Genomic DNA, 20555 nt, shown 5'->3' with positions numbered 1-20555 from the left:
CCTCCTTGTGTCCTGCACACATCTTACATTCCCACATAGCTTTGTATAAGCAACAATCTTACCTGCAGTACTCTCAGTCTCTTTGTCTAAGACATAAATATAGATTGCAAATAGCTCACGCCCAAACTTTGATCCTTGCAGCACTCCTATTACAGATTGCCAAATTGAAGATGCCCCATTTATTCTTACCTTCTGCTTCCTATCCGTTAACCCAATTCTCCATCCATAGTAATATATTGCCCCAACTCCATGAGCTCTTATCTTGTGTATTAAACTTTGGCATGGCACCCCATCATTTGCCTTTGGAAAATCCAAATATACAGCATCTACTGGTTCCCCTTTATCTACCCCACTAGGTTTTCTTCTTCAGATAGCATCTTTGATTATTTAAGGGTCCCTGAACCACAACTTATGTCGTGATTTTACAAAAGGGCAGCGCAAGGAGGGCTACTGAAGGAATGCTGCCTTCTCTAAGTCCATCACTGCACCTTAACTCAAGATATGCTGGCTTGGTGTGTTTTTTTTCCACAAATCTGTCCTGAAGTCGTATGGATCTGATAATAGTTCACTTGGGACTTTGTTCTAGTTTAACCTGTTTGCATAAAAGAACCCATTGTTTACTAAGTTTAAAGAGATATCACAAAAGAGGTTGCTTGATGTTTCTGTGAGCAGTGTTTTAATGAAGTCCCTGCTCAGTTTAGTTTAGTTTTCAAACAAATCAGCCTATTGGGAGTTTGGGATATTATTATGACACAGCCGATGGTAAAAGCTAAGTTGTTCAAATCCCAGAGGAAAACTTGAAGCAACTTTCATAACCTATTTTTACAATTTGTATGTTTCGGGATGCAAGCTTTGAATTCAGTAGTAATAAGACCACGATGTCTCAGGAGGGTTTTATAAAACTAGATTAAACATTTATTAATACAAGAAAATTGTCAGCACCTACATTATGTCTACAAAATTACTATTATAATTACAAAAATCCCCTAATTAATCTGTTTCTCAGTTACACCCCCGGTAAGGCAACAGTAAATGTCAGATTTAAACAAACACCTGGCAAAGCACACTCTGGACAGTCACGTTCAAAATGAGTTTCTTTCAGTCCTTGCAGACAGACTTGAGGCTTAACAGGCTAGAGGCTTCTCACACTTGTTGGATCTTAAAATGCCTCTGTCTTACACACAATCTCCTTTCTCCTTTATACATATCTTACTCTTTGAATGTAAATTTTCCATTCAATCACTAGGCTTTTAACTTTACCTCTTCTAACAATAACACCCTTTCATCCCACCAATTTGAAAAAAATAAACACATTGCTTGGCATCTTCTAGCTAGGTGTAAGATTTCACCCGTGGTCTTGAATGGTTTCTTTTAACAAATGCAAATTTACACTTTACCCCTTTACCTTCCTTAGGTTTATCTAATTAACATCTCAAAACCACTATACATCAAAATACCCAGACTAGCTGGCTTTAATCCAATTAAGACACACTCAGACACATACATAGACACAGTCCCCACTAAAACTCTATTTTAAAAATATAATTCCCAATAACATTATAGACATTAATCTCTGTGTGACAATATTAATGTAGCCCAAAGATCAGTATCCTTATTCATTGATACTGCTGCTTTTGGCGTTCCCATTAGTAATTTAGCCAACTGCTTGCTGACCAGTTTTTGGTCATTATAGGGGGCCATGACTATTGAGTAAATGATACTGTCTGTTAGATGCAGCCTGTAGGCAACTCAGTTACATCCTTTGCAGTTCCAGACCAGTGTTCTAGGCGATCAGAGTTAAATAGACAATTTCATTCTGAACATATCTTGTGGATGGTCACCACTCATATTTCATAGCTCTGAGCACTCTCTAGCCATGCAATGATGAGACAGACAATACGCAAAGTTGAAGCTAATGTGCAGACTCTGTGGGTTTCTAGATGCTATAATCCGGATCTCCAGTTATACCCAGCAACTCTTTGCCTGAAGCAATAAAAGACTGGCTGTTTCATGTGGAATATATTTTACATTGAAGTACTCTTTTATACTGTTTCCAAAATGAAGAATACTTCTGAATAGATCCTGTCATGCAATAGTCCCTGGTGGACAGCTAACAGACAAAATACTTAAAAGTGTTCCTTATTCCAGTTAGCTTTAGCAGCTACAAACTCCAGTCTACAGGCAAGATCAGAAGCTTCAATTTTGTGGCACTCCAGGCAACTATATGTGGAAATGCTGCTCCACCTCTTTCCCTGCTGATGTTCCTATCCTCAGTCAAATGCATCCAACAATCCAGCAATACTGTAGTTAATATCCAAAATCAGTCTTTGCTGGAGAGATATGTCTCAGTTATTCAGGGTGTAAAGACATTGAATAAAAAATGAATTTGGCCTGGTTTCTGACATAGAACAAATGGCCCACAGATATCTGAAAGAGCTGAGCCTTGTCCAGTTATAATAATCTGGGAGAGCTGCCAGCACTTACTGCACCTCCAGAGGTGCCCCAACTATTGTAAGAGTTTTGAATTTCAAGCTGCCTGCCTCGCTGACAGTGTTCCTCAGGTACATCTTAGGAGAAGAGTGGGGTTGGGGATGGAAGGATGATAGGAAGGAGGATAGTAATCCTCAAAGTGCCCTGTAGCCGGAGGAGCAACTCCTGCTTCTCCTCTTTCCACAGGAACACTTTAAAATATATATATTTTTGGTGATAGGCTTTGTTTAGACCCCAGGAAGTGCTAAAGAATCCCGAGCAGAGCTGGCCTGGAACATGCTCTACTCATCACTGAACAATTTTGTCTAGGAGTCTTTAAACAGGTGTCAGGGTTCATGTTCGTATAGGAAGCCTAACAGCAGTCCAGGTAGGATACAGGCACCAGGGCCTGTGCAAATATGCTGCCATTCATGCTGATTGAATGCAGGATGTATCTTTCCAGAAATTGTCCCTCACTGTACCTGTAAAACGATGTCCAATTTCTACCCCCTTGCTTTTCTGTAGGGTCCTCAGCAACTCTCTCCTTTTTTGTTTCAGATGCTTCTAGTATTCACATGTAACATGTCCATTCTCTTCACGAGCAACATTGGAGGGACTTTGTTAATGCAGTTGGTCCATCGCAGTCATTAATGATCTCCAGTCGGTTTCACTGGCAACTTAATGCATTGTCTGACAGCTGTCAACTTAGCACTATCTCCATGTAGCTTGAAAATGCCCTGTGAAAGTATGCAGGTCCAAGTCTGGATTGACAGGAACCAGGTTTGAGAATTTCAATTTTTTTCCCTTCATCACTGTCGTTGATCTTTACACTCCTTACCTTTAGGGCCTCACAAAACACTGCAATAAATTTCTTTGATCCAGCTGCCTTTGTATAAGTCAGTAGACCTTTGGGCTCTTGCTTATTGAATTTGTCTGTGCCTTCCTCGAGGTGCATGCACATCTTTGGTGATCCTCCATGGTTAATGCAGTGTCTTTCCACTATGGCCAAGAGCACTGAGATGCTGAGTGATCCCTTCCACATCATGGGTGTCCCATTCTTACAATCTGCTGCTCTGTAGCTGAATCCCTGGCTCTAGGAGTATTGAACAGCCATAGTTGGAACATATGCTTCCGTCACTTTGTCGAGAAGGAAATAAGAACAGAAATTTGTTTCTGGTCCTGCTTAGGCTTCTCAATGGTCATTCTGATGAGCCACGTGGGCAGATTTGCTTTGTAGCTCAATACTTCGTATTTAAACATTGTACTTTTACCCCAGAGGTTGTTAACTTGGCTTTTTCTGAGACTAATCACCAGCTTGTGTTTTGCATTTTATTCCCATTAAAGCTGGTTCAGAACCCAGCAGCTGAATTTCTTGAATTCCTCTCCCTCTTCTGCTGGGATCGTAGCTGCAGATCAATGTATTTTCCATCGTTCTCCACCACCAATAAGTCAAACCAGTTGAGCTAGTAGGACCTCTAATCTGATGGATCTCTCCTCAGTGATGATCTCTACATCCTCAATGATCTATAATTCCTATATCTCCTCCTCAACCAAAACTAGGATGTTTTGGCCACATCATTTGTGGCCACTTTCTAAAGTATGGAGCATACATAATCACAAGGGTAGATGTGTAATTTTCTGCTGTAATTGAATCATATAAACTTGCTTCTTGTATTTCAAGAATGAGCCTATGTTCTAGCATTTATTCAAAACCATAATGTAAATAAAACTAATTATTTTCTGCAAACAAAATTAGTGCAATGGAATGTTGCCTGTAGTCCATTAGCAAACTAAATCACTTTGATGCAGCAATCAGAGTGAAAGCTTTTATACTTCATGAATTACTGAGGTCTAAACAGAATCTCTATGTCAGGATAATGAGCTGCAAATAAGGGAACTGCTTAATAAAAGTAATGGTTTGTCTCTAAAACCAACAGTTAAACAGATTGCATGATGAATGCTCAGACTCAAAAATATTGGACATTTTGTGAGGAAATTCAGCAAGTTAATAATATTATTATACAATTAATAGTTCACAAACAAAACAATTGCTCAGCCTCACAAACATTAGATTTTTTGCTACCAATATGAGGAAAATCAGGAAGTTAATATTTTTATACAATTAATAGTTCACAAACAAAACAATAAAGCATACTTTTCAAAGGTGCACATTTTCAAAATTTCAATGATGAGGTTTTAATCATGGGGAAATACAGAACTACCTTTTCTTTTGTTAAAAGAAGGCTTTGGGGTCTTTAATTCTCAATTATTTTACTGCTCCTCGCAAAGACACTTTAAGTGGAGTTAACATATGTTACTGTTAGCACATTGTCAGCATTCATATTGGTGTACTGCAATTACCTGCTTCTATTGTAAGGCATTCTCAAACACGAGTCGCTACGTGAAAACAAAATTAAGTTTGCCCTTGGCAATTGCTTAAAAGTTGGGATTGCAACTTTTGCTTTCTGCCCACAGAGTGGGCTCGACCACGTGAGAAGCCATTGAACAGCTACCTGTCAGGATCAGCAAAAACATTCCAAGGAAGCGCAATCCAAACCAGCCAAGAAAGGCAACTAGAAGCTCAAGGGAACAAAGAAGGACAGTTACTCCATGTACAACAATAATGACTTGCATTTTTATAGTGCCTTTAACATATTAACTTATCCCAAGGTGCTTCACAGGAGTGAAATCAATAAAATTTAACACCTATCCACATAAGGAGATACTTGGACAGGTGACCAAAAGCTTGTTCAAAGACGTAGGTATTAAAGAGAGTCTTAAAAGAAGGAAGAGGGATAGAGAGTCTCCTTTACATGGAGGCACTGTAGGTCAGCAATAACAATACTGATGAGCGAATGGGGCTTGGTGTGAATGTGGAAATAGGCAGCAGAGTATTGAATGATTCAAGTTTATGGATTGTGTAAATTAGGAGGCCAGCCAGAGAGCACTGGAATAGTCAAGAAATAATAGCCAAAGGCAAGGGTGAGGAATTCAGCAGCAGGTAAGATGAGACAGGGATTAAGACAGGCAGTGTTACAAAGGTGGAAATAGGCAGATTTAAGGGTTGTGGGGATAGATGGTCAAAATCTCATCTCAGGTTCCAATAGGACACCAAGATTCATGAAGATTCTGGTTCAGCCTCCGACAGTAACCAGGGAGTGGGCTGCTGGAGTCAGTGGCTAGGGAAGTTTGTGGCAGGTGGGCAATTTAAATATTTTAATGAGCCTGGAAGCCTCAGATTTAACTTGTTATTAAAGTTTAACCCTAGCTGGCTGGGTTTCCCAGGACTTAGGATACCAAGATGCTCAAGAGAGGAGCATAGCTGCAGAGAGAAGGTAACAAAACTGCTTGTTGTCTTGGATGATCAGAATCCTATCCACTTCCAATCAGAGCTCCCACCGTCTATACAAAAGCTTCCCAGAATAGGAGATCAGAGCCTTCCTAGGATCAGACCTTCCACTCACACCCACCACCCCCTCATTGCCCGCCCCCCCAACCCCAAGATCAGGCCTCTCCCCCAACAAGGAGTTGTGGATCAGAAACCCTGGCATTGAAACCCCTAAGGTAAGACCCCTCTCCTCTCCTCACCAGGGATAGGGGTTGAAACTGCTGCCAAAACTGATACCACTGGGATTGGATCAGATAGCCATCCCCTCTCCTGCCCCAGTTCGGGGATCAGTCTCTTCCCGAGTTCTCCTCCTACAGGAACCCCAAGCCTGTCAATCAGCTGGACCTCCAGAGAGAAACCAGGCAAATCTCAACAGCACGAAGAGAAACCTGGACCCCTGCACCTGTCCTAATCTCCCCACACCCTCTCCCCAGCTTCTGCTTGCCCTCACCCCCTCCCCTTGCCTATACAACCCACTTTTGTCAGAATCACAGCCATCGACTTGTGTCTTTCCAAATATTTAGTTAAAGCAAATTTTTGCTCCTCCAGAGCTATATGTTAGACAAGATGATAAAGCAGGTTCACCCCGACACCAACAGCTCCTCTGAGGCTGAGAACATCTTGAAGCTCTTTCTTTCCAACAATTCCATTATAACCAGTACTTGACCACCAAAGCTCAGGTGACCCTGATCACAGTGCCTGCTATCACCAGGAGAGTTAGCCAAGCATGCATGTCAGAAGGCACAGAGGTGATAATGAAGCACATCCAGCTCTAAGTAAAGCTCCGTAGTAAACTGGGAGGGAAACCCACCAGAAACACCAACATTAGTTAGTACTGTTGCCACTATTGTTAATGTTCTTCCTACTCCTTTTCATATCACTCTATAGCAAAAATAGCAAGGGAACATTGTTTAGAGATGGGGCTATCCAGCACAACTAAAAATATTTTATTGAAATAGTGAGGAGAGGAGAGGCGACAGCATTAAACTGGCATTGCTGTAGCTTTGCATAGCCAGATCAGCAATGTCGGGAGTTACAGATAAAAATGCTAAGTGCTATGATCCCTGTAGAATCTGAAAACATTTTAAAAAAGAAATGAGTTTCCCAGTGACTGTTGGAATTGCAGGACAAGATTTCACGCTTTAAGACTTCCACTGTAACGCACAAACTAAAATCAATATTTTAAGCTGAAGTAATCACTTAAAAGCCAACTAACACACCAAACCTCTTTTAACGAAGACCGCTGCATTAAGTGCCATTCAGGCACTGAATTGGACAGCAGCAAGCCTTCCCTGGGGCCAAGGAACCTGGGGGCAGGAGTCCCGCCTGCTGAGAGCTCTATTAAACGGCAGCACCCCCTAGAATGCAGTGGCTGCTGTTAGTACTGCACCCACCAAAGGCCCAGGATCATCGCTGGATTCCAGGCCATTGGTGAGTGATGACAGGAGGGGAGCCATAAGGTGAGGGTTGTTGCAGAGGAGGGTGGGAGTTGGCAGCAAGGACAGGGCGTGGCTCTCAGTGAGCACCCTCTTCCCAATGCACAGTCCCTTGATCAAGCACTGAGTGCCTTTTAACAAGGGACACCTGGAGGAGCCTGCTAGCAAACCCGCATAGGTTTGCTTGTCCTGTTCCCCGCATGGCAAGTTCCCCGCTCGTTGCTGAGTTAATGCAAGTGCCAGCAGTATGACACCCTTAATTGACATTAATTGCCCACTTAAAGACCTTAATTGGTGATGGGACAGGATCCATGGGCCTTCCCATCATGGATTTATTTGGGGTGGAGGCAGGAAGGTGGTAGGGACCCCACCCATCACCTTCCTGCCCCATTAAACACCATACTGCCACCAAACCTGCCACGGGGGAGGGTACAATTCCATCTGTTCCGTTTTACCCTAAATTAAGGGAGACATATTAAAACACACCCATTTTGTAAAGTCCCACATTTATAACAAATCTGAGGGCCACCAGAGTCAGAGAAAGATGGCTGCCAAATAGTATGCAGGGTCTATTATGAGTAACGTTTCCTTTGACTTCCTTGTTCTGACTTATATCCTCAAATGACTAGTCAGTTCAATTTAGGAAATCATCAATCTGAGGTGACACTGTCCTTGCATTATATCTCCATAGTGTTTCTTTCCAGGAAACAAAGTCACTGGAAAATAATTCAAACTTTACATTTAAGATGCCTTCCTAGCATGGCTCTGTTGTCTCCAGTAGACTGAACAGAGCCCATTAAGTGACTTGTTTTGACAGCTGAAAAACAACAAGGCCTCTGAAGCAGATGGAATCCCTGCTGAAAGTCTGAAACACAACGTAGATATGCTCCTGGCATGGCTGCACTGTCATGTATCCCTCATCTGGGTAGAGGAGTGCATGTTGGGCTATCTCAGGGATGCAGTCATCGTGACTATATTCAAGAAGGGAGCCAAGTCTGATTGTAGTAACTCCAGAGGAGTCTCCCTGCTGCCTGCCACTGGGAAGGTCATTATAAGGATCCTCCTCAATTGCTTCCTCCTATTGGCCGATGAGCTCCTGCCAGAGTTGTGGTGCAGTTTGTGACCACCAAGAGGCACCACAGACATGTTCGTCACTGCACAGTAAATCTAAGAAAAATGCAAGGAACAGCACTAACCACTGTACATGGCCTTTTTCGTTCTCACATAGCCTTTGCCTCTATCAACCACAAAGGCTTATGGAGTATCCTCCTCAAATTTGGCTGTCCTAAGAAATTTGTTACCATCCTCTGGTTACTCCACAATGACATGCAAGCCATGATCTTCACCTAAAGAACCAGCACAGGCACTATCTCAATGAAGACTGAAGTTATGTCATTGCACCAACCCTCCTCTCCACTTTTCTCACTAAAATACTTCACCACACCTCTAGAAAATTAACCACAACATACGAACATACGAACATTTGAACAAGGAGAAGGAGGATGCCATTCAGCCCCTCGAGCCTGCTCCACCATTTAATAAGATCATGGCTGATGTGATAGTAATCTCCAAACTGGATTCCACCTACCCCCGATAACCCATCATCCCCTTGCTTACCAAGTGTGGAGATAATTAGAGAACAGACGGGAAACAATTCAACCTACACCACCTTCAATCCAAAACCAAAATCACTCCAATTCAGTCACTGAGCTTCAGTATGCAGATGACGCTTATGTGTGTGCTCACTCAGAAACTGAGTCCCAAGTCATTATCAACTGCTTCTCCGAAACATATTTGAAATTGGGCCTTTCACTAAATACCCCACAAACTAAGGCCCTCTTCCAACCAGCTCCCACAGCAAAACAAATCCCTGTATTGATTAAGGTCAGTGGTGAGGTCCTGGAAAATGTGAACTCTTTTCCAAATTTTGGGAGCCTCCTCTCAATGAAGGCAGATATCGACAACAAATTCATCATCGCCTCCAGTATGCCAGCTCAGCCTTCAGCCGATTAAGGAAAAGAGTATTTGAGGTTCAGGATCTCAGGCCCAAGACTAAAGTTATGGTTTACTTGGTGATCCCTGCGCTCCAGTGTGCTTTGGAGACTTAGACAACCTACCCGAGGCACCTCAAAGCACTGGTGAAGTATCATCAGCAGTCCCTTTGCAAAACCTTCCAATTCTGGTAGCAAGAAAGGCTGTCCAACAGCAAAGTCCTCTTTCAAACTAACTTTCCCAGTATTCTTGTGCTAATCACTCAAAACCAGCTTCGCTGGACAAGACATGTGGTTCATGTGTCTGATACCAGAGTCCCAAAACGTCTGCTCTACTTGGAGCTCAGTTGCGGCAGGTGGCTCCCAGGAGGTCAGCAGAAACATGTTAGGAATGTCCTCAAAGCTCCCCTGAACAGATCAAAAACTCCTGCTGATGCATGGGAGTCCCTGGCTTGTGACCAACCAAAATGGAGAAGGTTTATTCAAGAAGGCACCAAACACATCAAGAGACCATCATTGGAGCATGCAGAGGCAAAGTCGAGGCATCAGAGAGAGCACATAAACCTCCAAAACCTAATTTTTCCGGCTCCTCAAGCACCATCTACCCTGCATTTGGCAGAGTCTGCAGGCTACACATTGGACTTATCATATCTCAGAACCCATTGAACCAGAGTGGAAGCAAATTATCCTGAATCCCGAGGGACTGTCTGTGAATAAAAAGAATCTGAACAGTGCCCATTACTTAACTTGCTTCCCACTGGTCCTACTTAACTTGCTTCCCACTGGTCCCATCCTCTATTCCTGATGCATGTTTTCTGTGGCTGAATTGTGTCAGCCAGTAAGTGGTCTGACCATATCATCAGCATTTTTATAGCCAGAATAACATGCTGCCAGTAAGAATGACTTTCTCAATGGCTGTTATAACAATGTCATCCTGCCTAAGGAAAAGCAAATTTTATTGTCAGTGAAGGTTATCATTACGAAATGCAGGGCTGTTCCGCCAAGTTTCATAACCCAATACAAGATGCCTTAAAACTGTATTTCAGCTCAAAAGCAATTTATTTGAATATGATGTATACTGTATTATTTCTGAGTATAAAGAGAAAGGAATATATAATGAAAACCACCTTGAAGGCTGAGCAAAAAATGGTGAGCTGAATAATTTGTTTTGTGCCTAACAAAGTTCGAAGCATCATATTTCAAAACCAGTTTTTCAAATTCATTTCCTTGCTCGTAATATTTAGCAGCTGCATCAGCATTGTTAATATTGGGTTCTGGTTAAAATAAATATTTCTCACTATGTTACCATACTCCTAAAGGTATATATATTATCTTTTATTGAGTAGTGTAATTTCCAATTGGAAGAATATTATGACATTAGTGTAGATATAGGGCATGAGATCTGATTTTTATTCCCTCATTCTCCTCCTCGCCCAATTCCTGACCATTCAGTTACTCTTCCAAGTTTTCATGCCCATTCCTCAAATGGTTGACCCATCCTTCTGTTCAAATACCTCCCATCACTAACCTCATCTCTCCAAGACCTTTGAATGTGTGATTGTTTCCAAGTTCTATGGCTCCCACAGTGCTCACTCCTTTACCTACTTACAGATGATATCATCGTCCACCTGTCCCCAATGGGATCCAGCTCCAGGAGGCTGCCTTCATGTGGGTCCTCATCCTACCTGGCCAAACACAGCCAGGATATCTCTGGCCATGAATCTTTCTTCCCCCCTCCAAGTCCCACACGGTTTGTTGGGCTGTAGGGAGCAATGAACAGCCCTTTGATTTCTGGCTGGCAAATCAGCAATGAATTTAAAAGTTCAAACAACAGACTCATTTTTCTGTCCAAAATTAAGCAGGTTCACCACACTAATACCGGGTTTAAAAATCCTTTGTTAATAATTAGGCATATAAGTTTCTAAATGTACATTGATGACATCCTTCTTCCCATCACCTCCCTAAATCCCATGACCATTTCTGTGCTGTAAGACTGCCTGTCTCAGTATTAAGTCTAAGTTAAACCAAACTATCTTGTAATTGAATATTAGGAAAACCACAGGCATTATTTTCAGCTGTTAACAAAAACATCTGCTCCCTTATCACTGCCTCCGTATTAGTTGCTCTTTCAAGCTCACTGGACTGTGAAAAACATCAGTGCCCTGTTTTTCCCAGCATTGAATTGCAAACCCTACACTCTACCCGTACCAAAACTGCTTACTTCCGCTTTCACAACATGGCTCTGGTCTCCTCCACAATCTCAGCTTGTGAAAAACTTCACCATCCACTTCCATCATCCCTCACTGATCTATATTGGCTTTCTGTCATCCAATGGAGCAACTTAAAATCCTGATCCTCTACAGCCTCACCCAGCATATCTCTGCAAAGGACTCTTTCCTTACATGGCCTGAAATGCTCTCCAATAGTCTTCTCTGATTTTCTAGGCATTTCCTCCCCCTTAAATTAATGGCAGTGTCTTCAGCTGCCCAATTCCCACGCCAACTCCTCTCGGTTCCCTACTTCACTCTCTGCATTTGGAAGATCCTTTAAAAGCCACTCCTTCAATCAGACTTCCTTTAGCTCCATCAAAAAGGCATGCTGTTTATTTTTCTCTTCCCCATGAAGGCCTCAATTCATTTTTGTTTGGAATAAAGATGCTACGCTAAGTTGCTGCTTTACCATCAGATTTCTATCCACCTGGACAGCACTTGCAACATATTAAATGTCCTGGAAAAATACTGTGTTTCACTTTTTTTTGGCATTTGTTGATATACTAGCACATCACTTATGTTGCAGTATAGTAAGAGAAACATTTCACACAATGTAAGCGTTCTTTCCCTAAGGGGTGCTCACCCTGTTTTTTGGAACTAGATCAAGGGGTCTCCAGATATTATTTAATATTTTCCCAGGAAAGTATAAATACTTGGAAGGGATCCTCCCACAGAAAAGACTCAAAAACACATGTTTACAATAGTTCTATGGAGACAATTTTTGAATGATGTCTCTGTCAAAACTAAATCCAGTAGATATCCACCAACCGAGTATTCTAAGGATAATACCAGCTGTGGGTTATGTTAAGATAACCTTCTTTATTCTCCCCTGGGACCATATTGGGGTGACTTAAACAGATGAAACCTTAAAATCTTGGAAGAGGAATAGTAGCACATCAATTCTAGTCCTCACTATAGTGGCTGTAAGAAGAAAATCTCAAAACCTAAGATACTCACTTACTGCCTTGGAGTTTGATAAGGTGAATGTTATCTTTGGCTACATCTTTTAGATGCATCCTAAAGTATGTGAAAATTGGAAAGCAATCTGCCACTCTTTATATATAGTAATTTAGGCAATTACTTTGAATTTAATCCATACCACCGTTTACAAGAGCAAGACAGCTACTGGGTACTATGCAATCGTAGCTCCTCTCATGACTCCACAAAACCTCTCCACCATTTAGAGAGATAAATCAGCAGTGTGATGGAACATACTCATCTGGATAGGTGCAGCTACAACATTCAAGAAGCTCAACACCATTCTGCACAGTGCAGCTTGCCTCACTGGGACTCCTATCTCTCAACTGACCACCACCATTGCACTGGCTGCAGTATGCTCTATCTAAAGGATACACTATACCAACTCCTCCAGCTTACTTTGCAGCTCCTCCCACCTTCAGCCTCTGTCATCAAGAAAATCCAGAGCAACAAATTCATGGAAACATTATCACCTCCATTTCCCCTCACAGTCACACACCATCTTGATTTGGACATACTGTTGGATCAAAATCCTGGATTCCTTAACATCACCTACACAAGGTCTGCAACAGTTCCATGAAAAAATCCACTTCCACCTTCACAATGCAAGTCTGAATGGACAGTAAATCCCTTACCCGTATTGCCCACATGCTGAAACCAGATTTGAAAGAAGACCTACCATTACTTCTATTAATAGACAAGTTCCTGCACCTCCTCCCATTTCATGTATTAAGATATTTTTCCTGTATTTTAACAACAAAGAGAGCTCTTGGGATGGAAACCAAAGGGGGAAAACAATGGATAAATAGTCCAGGTAGGCAGGCTATTGTAGTCTGGCTGAATTGTGATAAAAAGTCTACTCTGCACTGTCAAAAATTATTCTGCTGCACTAGTCAACCAACTGTAAATCAGAATTTAGATCTACAAAAGTGATATTTTTGCCCTGGTATGTGATTTCTTTATTGTGGTGCTGGATTACAAACTGTTAACTCGATGCAGCTCACCATCAGCTTCTCAAGGGTCAATTTGGGATGGGCAATAAATGTTGTCCTTGCCAGTAACACTTGCCAGTGACGTGAAAGCTTTTTAAAGAAATTACCTCAATGTGGCATTGTGTCCTAATCTATACAGAACTTATTTCTAGTTGAGTTCTGCTATCACTACATTATTCTAAATTACAGCCAAGGTATTTGTTCTAACCAATTTTAGTTTAATTTTCTATATTTGCTGTTTGATATGTTTACTATCAGGTAAAGTATGAAACGTTATCAAGTGAAAATTGAAAAATTAAGACCTGACTGCCTATTCAACCCTCCCTGGCCAGGAGCAGTGATTCCCAGTCGGAACATTATAGGTTCACAGCCCCTGATTTACCATTTTCTCATTTAAGAAAACATCTCTAGGTACACGATTTTCCATTAAGTCCTTCTTGCAAATGCAACTTCTCTTCACCAGCAGCCCAATAAATTTAAAAAGTGTGTGATAACTAGCCTTGTAATGAAAGGGTAGCAGAAAAGAGATAAGTGCATTCCTGTTAAATGTAGAAGTGATTCTTGACAATGTTTCGCACTTATCTGAAGAAGGCACTTAAGAGGAATACATGGTGCTGTACAAAAAAGGAAATGACTTATAAAATAGCTTTCATTCACAGCAGTATAGCCATATAGGAATGACTAAGGAACTTAAGTTCATTATTTTTAAACTTGTAAGAATAGAATTACATTGTAGAGCCTTTATACCATTGAAATCAATGAATTGAATGCCAGACAAGTTCTATAAAGAACAAGTGAACTCCTTCACCAGATTACCACCTAACAGTGAAGACAAATGTCAACCTTGCAAACGCTCTGTAATGCTTTGTCCATGATGCACCAGAGTGGAAATTTTATTAAAAGCCTGTGTTGTGTGCATTTGAAATGATGCATCTGGCCAAGATTTGTAGCAACACAGTCAACATGTTTGTGAAGGTTTCCTCTGTTCAATATTGAGAGGTTTTTGGTTTATTGAAATGTTTTCCTCAGGTTCAGCACCACAGTCCATCCTGCCTTTACCTGTTTAATGCCTAAATAAATGTCACTAGCCCAAAATTGAACAGAGAATCTGCACCAACATGTTCCAGATTTTTACATGTACTACATGAAACAAAATAAAGATTTGCATTTATATAGCTTCTTTGATGACATCAGATTACCCTTAGTGCTTTACAGCCAATTTAGTAATTAAGAAAAAGAAATAAACTATGAAACACAACAATGTTCATTTTTCTCATAATGAAGGATATCTCTGTTTGATGTTCCTAGTGAATTTGTAATTTCACCATTTAGATGTTGCCAGCAATATCACTTGAAATACCAAACTGTGGAGATCTCCATGATCTCTCTGTGTTGCTATATAGATTAACCAGAGAACATATTTCCCAAAATATTATTACTTTCATAGGGATCTGATTATCAAATTAGGGAAACCACACAGATGCATGGAAAAATCTCAGGTCAGCAATATCATTGTGCTGTGGCCAATTTAGAATGATACGCTAGTCAAATATATGAAGGATCTTCTCAACAGCAACCTCCAGACACATTCTCAGAGAACAACAGAAGGTTTATTTTCCACACTCCTGGCACAGAGTTCTTCATGTCAAATCATGAATTGCGAACCCAAGCAACCAATGCCCAGATTTCCCATTATTATATAATGTTTGAAAGATTGAGAATCACAACTGACAAGATATTACTGCAAATCCAACAGCTTTTATTAGCAAAAAGTTTAAAACTTAAGGAGTTTACAAAGCAATTTTAGAAAGCATACAGTTATCCCCCAGGTAGTCAGCCTAGGTTGATTGGATCCAATCCGACTAGGCCTGATCCTTCTTCAGCAGGACTTCACTCCTTGATAGTATCACACCAATGTTGCAACACCAATAAGTGTTCTTAGCCTCCTTTTATCCTTTGACGGCCATAACAACAGTACCCATGTTGATTCTTCTGCACGCCTTGCATGGTTTCTTAGGTACATGATCGGTCTTTGATTGACCCACATCAAACTAAATTTAGTCCAAAATATCAAGCGTAGTCGATTTTCCCCATTGCTTTTTTTTCCCTGTGTTGGGTTTTTCCTGTGCACGTAGTTGTTCAAGCACAGGAAATCTGGTGCACTTGCCTTTTGTCTTGTTCTGGTCAGCCATTTCACAGGTGGTGGTGAGACTGCCCAAGTTATGAGTAGTTGTCTATATCAAAGGTTGTTTGAGAAAACACAACAGTAGAAAAGATAGTTTTTGCAAGCCCCAGTATGTTTCAATAAGTTATTTCCACCCCAACATGTTTCAATAAGTTATTTTCACCCCACCTCTGCAATAATTTTAAGCATATTCTTACAATTATTAAGAATTGATGATGAATTTACACCTTTCTTGTGGGGAAGTGGTCACTGAAATGCAATAAAATTAATGTACACATCACAGCAACAATACAGACGCTTGTTTGCGGAGCTACAGTTACTGCACTTCAGAAAATAATCAATTGTATGCAGTGCTTTGAGACATTTTATAATTGCAAGCATTAAACGTTATTACCAAGCTGGGGAAACATATAGTACAAATTGGGCAGTATGATTCCTTAATGCTAATATAAGTGCAATTGTATTTAAGTGGATCCTTTTGGAAGGGCCGAATGGATTGCTTTGCGGATACACACTTTAAATGGGATTGTTTTAATAATGAATGATTCTCACCTCTCCACCCAAAGAAAATATACTTCTCTCAGGTAAACACTATTCTGCTGATAGATTGGTGGCAATGCTGAACCACACACATCACACAGGTTCCAAATTCAGCCCCTGTGTGATTAGTCTGTCTCAGTTGATAAGGTGATAGGGACTCTATGGGAGTGAAATTGGCTTATGCCAGCAACGCCAAACAACCTTGCAGCAAATCAGCAGCCTGTTGCACCAATTTTTATTTTCCATTAGCTTAGAAAATATTGCCAAGATTTTTCATTTCAAACCACGTAAAAGTGCCAGTGAGACTAGGAAATGAGTCTCCAAAAGGAATTTGAACTATCATTCTGCAGACTTCAGTGCAAAGAAGGTTAGACACAGTGAAAAATCAGTTCACTACAAGTCCGTTTCGCACTGCTGGCATATCAATTTCATCCCTTACAACTGGCTTGAGTGCCAAAGAAGGTAAAGACCAGCCACAGTTTTTGGTTCTGATGGATAACCGATAACCCCTGCTAGAAAGTGTGTGGGCAAAGATAGGAACTTAGCACAGGTGCCATGCTCTACATGAAAACAAGCCAACTGTTATTATCACTAGCTCTGGTTACACATGAAGGAATAGACACATAGACAAGCAACTGATGCCTGCAGAATAATACCCCAGTAAAAGTTGATACTTTTAGCAGAAAGAAAAATTGAAAACAAATTGCTCATCATTGCCACTACATTAATTCCTTGCCATAGAAATCATTTTTATGAGGAACGTAAGTGTAGGAGAGAAACTCAAAATATATGTTTTACACATCAATACAGGCTACAGCATTCATATTCCAAATGCCACTGGCATATTTTCTGAATGGATGTTTTCTTCAAGCTGGGAATGGTGTTCAATTCACCACAGCTTCCATTTTATAAAGTATTCTTATCATGGCTGCTAATGGCTCAGAGAATAACTTTACATTGTTGACTTCAGTGAAATGAGATGTTCAGTTCACGTTGTATAAAATATTTCATCACTTAAATAAGCAACAAAGAGAAATGTGATAATTTTTTAGTTTTAAAAAGAAATTGATGAAATTGTACTTAGCTTCCAAGTTGACAACATCCATTAATTGGCCATAGCATCTTATCTGAATTTCTTTCAATCAGCACATGGCTTCATTGACTGTCATTGATCAAGGTCTCCAGATGGAAAAGAATTGGACTGCAGCGTTTCCAATCTGAGGTAGAGTCCAGTCTAAAAAAAAATTAGAAGATTGCATTAGCTTAACTATTTTTCTCAGTATTCAGTAAAACTGCAATGTAATATAAATATTTACATTAATTATGTATCTCCAAGGTCCTAGGTAAGATAAATCTTAAAATTAATTCTTTATTCTTCATTCCGAACTCTTTCAAGTGAATTTCTAAATAACTGCTGGAAAAATAGGGGCCTGTTAACAGGCAGCATCAGGAGTTCCAATGTTCCATTCTTAGGCGTATATAATTGGACGGAACTTTCCCACAATCGCACTAAGTGCAGTAGCGAGCAAGTAAAATGGAGTCCTACCCAACGACGAAAATGGTGGGTTTTCACACTGTATCTCCCTGAGCCCACCTTGTTATTTATGCATTCCTGGGAAACACGCCGTTTCCATGGAGGGCGGGCTCTCATTTGCCTGCTCGCCATCACCCCACTGTTGCATCACGTCGACTGTCATCTTTAAAAGGCAGCCGCCAGCAAACTCACCACCGCTGTCCAGGAGACATGGCCAGCAAAGGCAAAAAGATTGCAGTCCCCCGCTTCAACGATGGGTCCCTCGAGCGACTGCTGGAGGCCTGATAGGATATGTTCTACGCCCACACTGGCTGTGGGATGGGTAGCAATTTCACCAACCCGGCTTAGGAGGCAGTGGTCAGCGCAAACGCCCTGCAGAGGAGGACAGCCACCCAGTGCTACAAAAGGATGAATGGTCTCCGCCGTTCCACCAGGGTAAGTCACTCTTTTCATCACAGCAACAGATGCATCTAAAGGTTCATGGCTGCATCTCTGGGATGGCCCTGATTATGGATCGCAAGCGAGCTACCCTTGGCCAGACAGGAGTCAGTGTCATGAAGCTATTATAATATTATTAGAAAATATTTTTCATTTAAAATAGGGGTTTTGTCTGTGGGTATGGCTTAATTGGATTCAAGCCAGCTAGTCTGGATGCTTTGATATGCACTAGTTTTTATATATGAGAGATACAATGTATTTGCATTTTTTGAATAGGGCATTCAAGAAGTGGGGTGAAAACTGCCACCTAGCTAGCAGATACCAAGCAATATTACTAATAACATTGGTATGATGAAAGGGATTTTATTGTTAAAAGGTGGAGTTCAAAGAGAATTTACATTCAATGGGCTGTGCTAGGTATAACTGTTGTGTGTGTAGAGCAGAGGCAATGTAAGATCAAAAGCAGCTCCAAACCTCCACAGGAACCAAAGTGAAAAGAACCTCATTTTGAATTCATAAAGTAAAAATGCTTCGCCTGGTGTTTGGTTAAGTCTATGGGTTGCTGTTGCCTTAATGCAGATTAGTTTGGGAATTTGTTAAAAGTTATGATAATAGTTATTTGAATCCATGTATGTATATCTTTTAACCTGTGTAAAATTAATAAACTGTTTTATTTAATTTAATGTTAAACCTCGAGAACTGGTGGTCTGATTCCTGAATTTAGAGTCACACCTCAAACATAACACTTAAAATAAAGGTTATGACAGTTGTTTAAAGCTTCCCTCTGGGATTTTTAACTAACTCAGCTTTACCAACTGCATCGGTCATAATAGTCAGACATTCTCAGAGGCTATGTGAAGACCTATGGAGTGTCCTCACTGCAAGTTGTCATCATCCTCCTGCGATTGAGCGACTACTAGGGCCTCCACTGCTTCTCCATGACAGAAGAATTCTCTCAGAGGGTGAGATAAGCCAGACTGGAGTCAAAAGTTCACAACTACAGTATGAGAATCTACAGGGACACCTCACCGCATGTCATCATCATCCTCCACAAATCTGGCAGCTATAAGGGCCCCCCAAGTGTGCCTGCCTCATCTAGCCAGTGCAAGATCCTCATCCCCATCGTCGTCACCACTGAGGACCCCCTCACCCTCATCCCCATTGACGTCCTCCTCATCAGAGGAGACGTACAGCTCCTCCATCTCCTCTTTAACCAGCTCCTCTTGCCATTGCAGTGCCAAGTTGTAAATGGCGCAGCAGGCAACAACGATGCGTGACATCCTCTGCGGACTTAATTATGGGGCTCCACCAGACTGGTCCAGGCACTGGAACCTAATCTTCAGCATCCCGCTGGTCTGCTTCATTAAGTTGTGAGCTGCTTCATGAGCCTCATTATAGCGTCGCTCTGCTGCAGTCTGAGGCCACCGCACGGGTGTCATCAGCCACAACCTCTGCAGGGTAGCCCTTGTCTCCAAGGAACCAACCCTGCAGCCTCTGTGGATCCTGGGAGACTACAGGGATCTGTAAGCGACTCAGGATGTAGGCATCGTGCACAGTCCCTGGAAACTGTGCGCACACCTGCAGGATGTATTTCTGGTGGTCACACACCAGCTGCACGTTCAGTGAGTGGAAGCCCTTGCAGTTGATGAAGTCCACTGAGTGTAGCGATGGAGACCTGAGCACTACATGAGTACAGTCAATCGCACCCTGTACCTGTGGGAATCCCAAGATCAGGGTGAATCCAATGGCCTTTGCATCCAGGCTGTCCCAGTCCCGGGCAAAATGCACAAAGTCGTGTGCCAGGGAGAAGATGGCATCTGTGACCTCATAGATGCATTTGTGGGTGGCAGCTTGTAAAATCCCACAGAGGTCACCTGTGGAGCCCTGAAAGGAGCTACTGACATAGAAATTAAGCACCGCAGTCACTTGCACAGCCACTGGCAGTGGATGCCCTCCATGTCCCCTTGGCATCAAGTCCTGCAGTAAGTGGCAGATGTGAGCCACCAGGTCTCTAGACATGCGCAGTCGTTGGTGATACTGGTTCTCAGTTATCTGCAGGAATGGCAGGCGGCGTCTATAGACCCTGGGTGTCGCTAGGTGCTGACCAGCCACAGCTCGCTGTGACTCCTGGGCAGAGTGTGCGGGAGCCTCTGCTGCCTCTTCTTCATGAGGTTGCTGCTCCTGCCTCTGTGCGGCCAGTTGCCTCAGTTGTTCTCTCCTCCATCTTCTACAGACTCTGTAGGCCATCAAGCATACAGCTAGGTCACCAGGATCCATGATCCTGACGTGGTCCTCCTGCAGCATGAAAGAGAGAGAGACATGGTTATCATGGCT

Source organism: Carcharodon carcharias, chromosome 10 (assembly GCF_017639515.1).
Source record: "Carcharodon carcharias isolate sCarCar2 chromosome 10, sCarCar2.pri, whole genome shotgun sequence".
Lineage (NCBI taxonomy): Eukaryota > Metazoa > Chordata > Chondrichthyes > Lamniformes > Lamnidae > Carcharodon > Carcharodon carcharias.
This window is presented reverse-complemented; position numbering follows the sequence as displayed.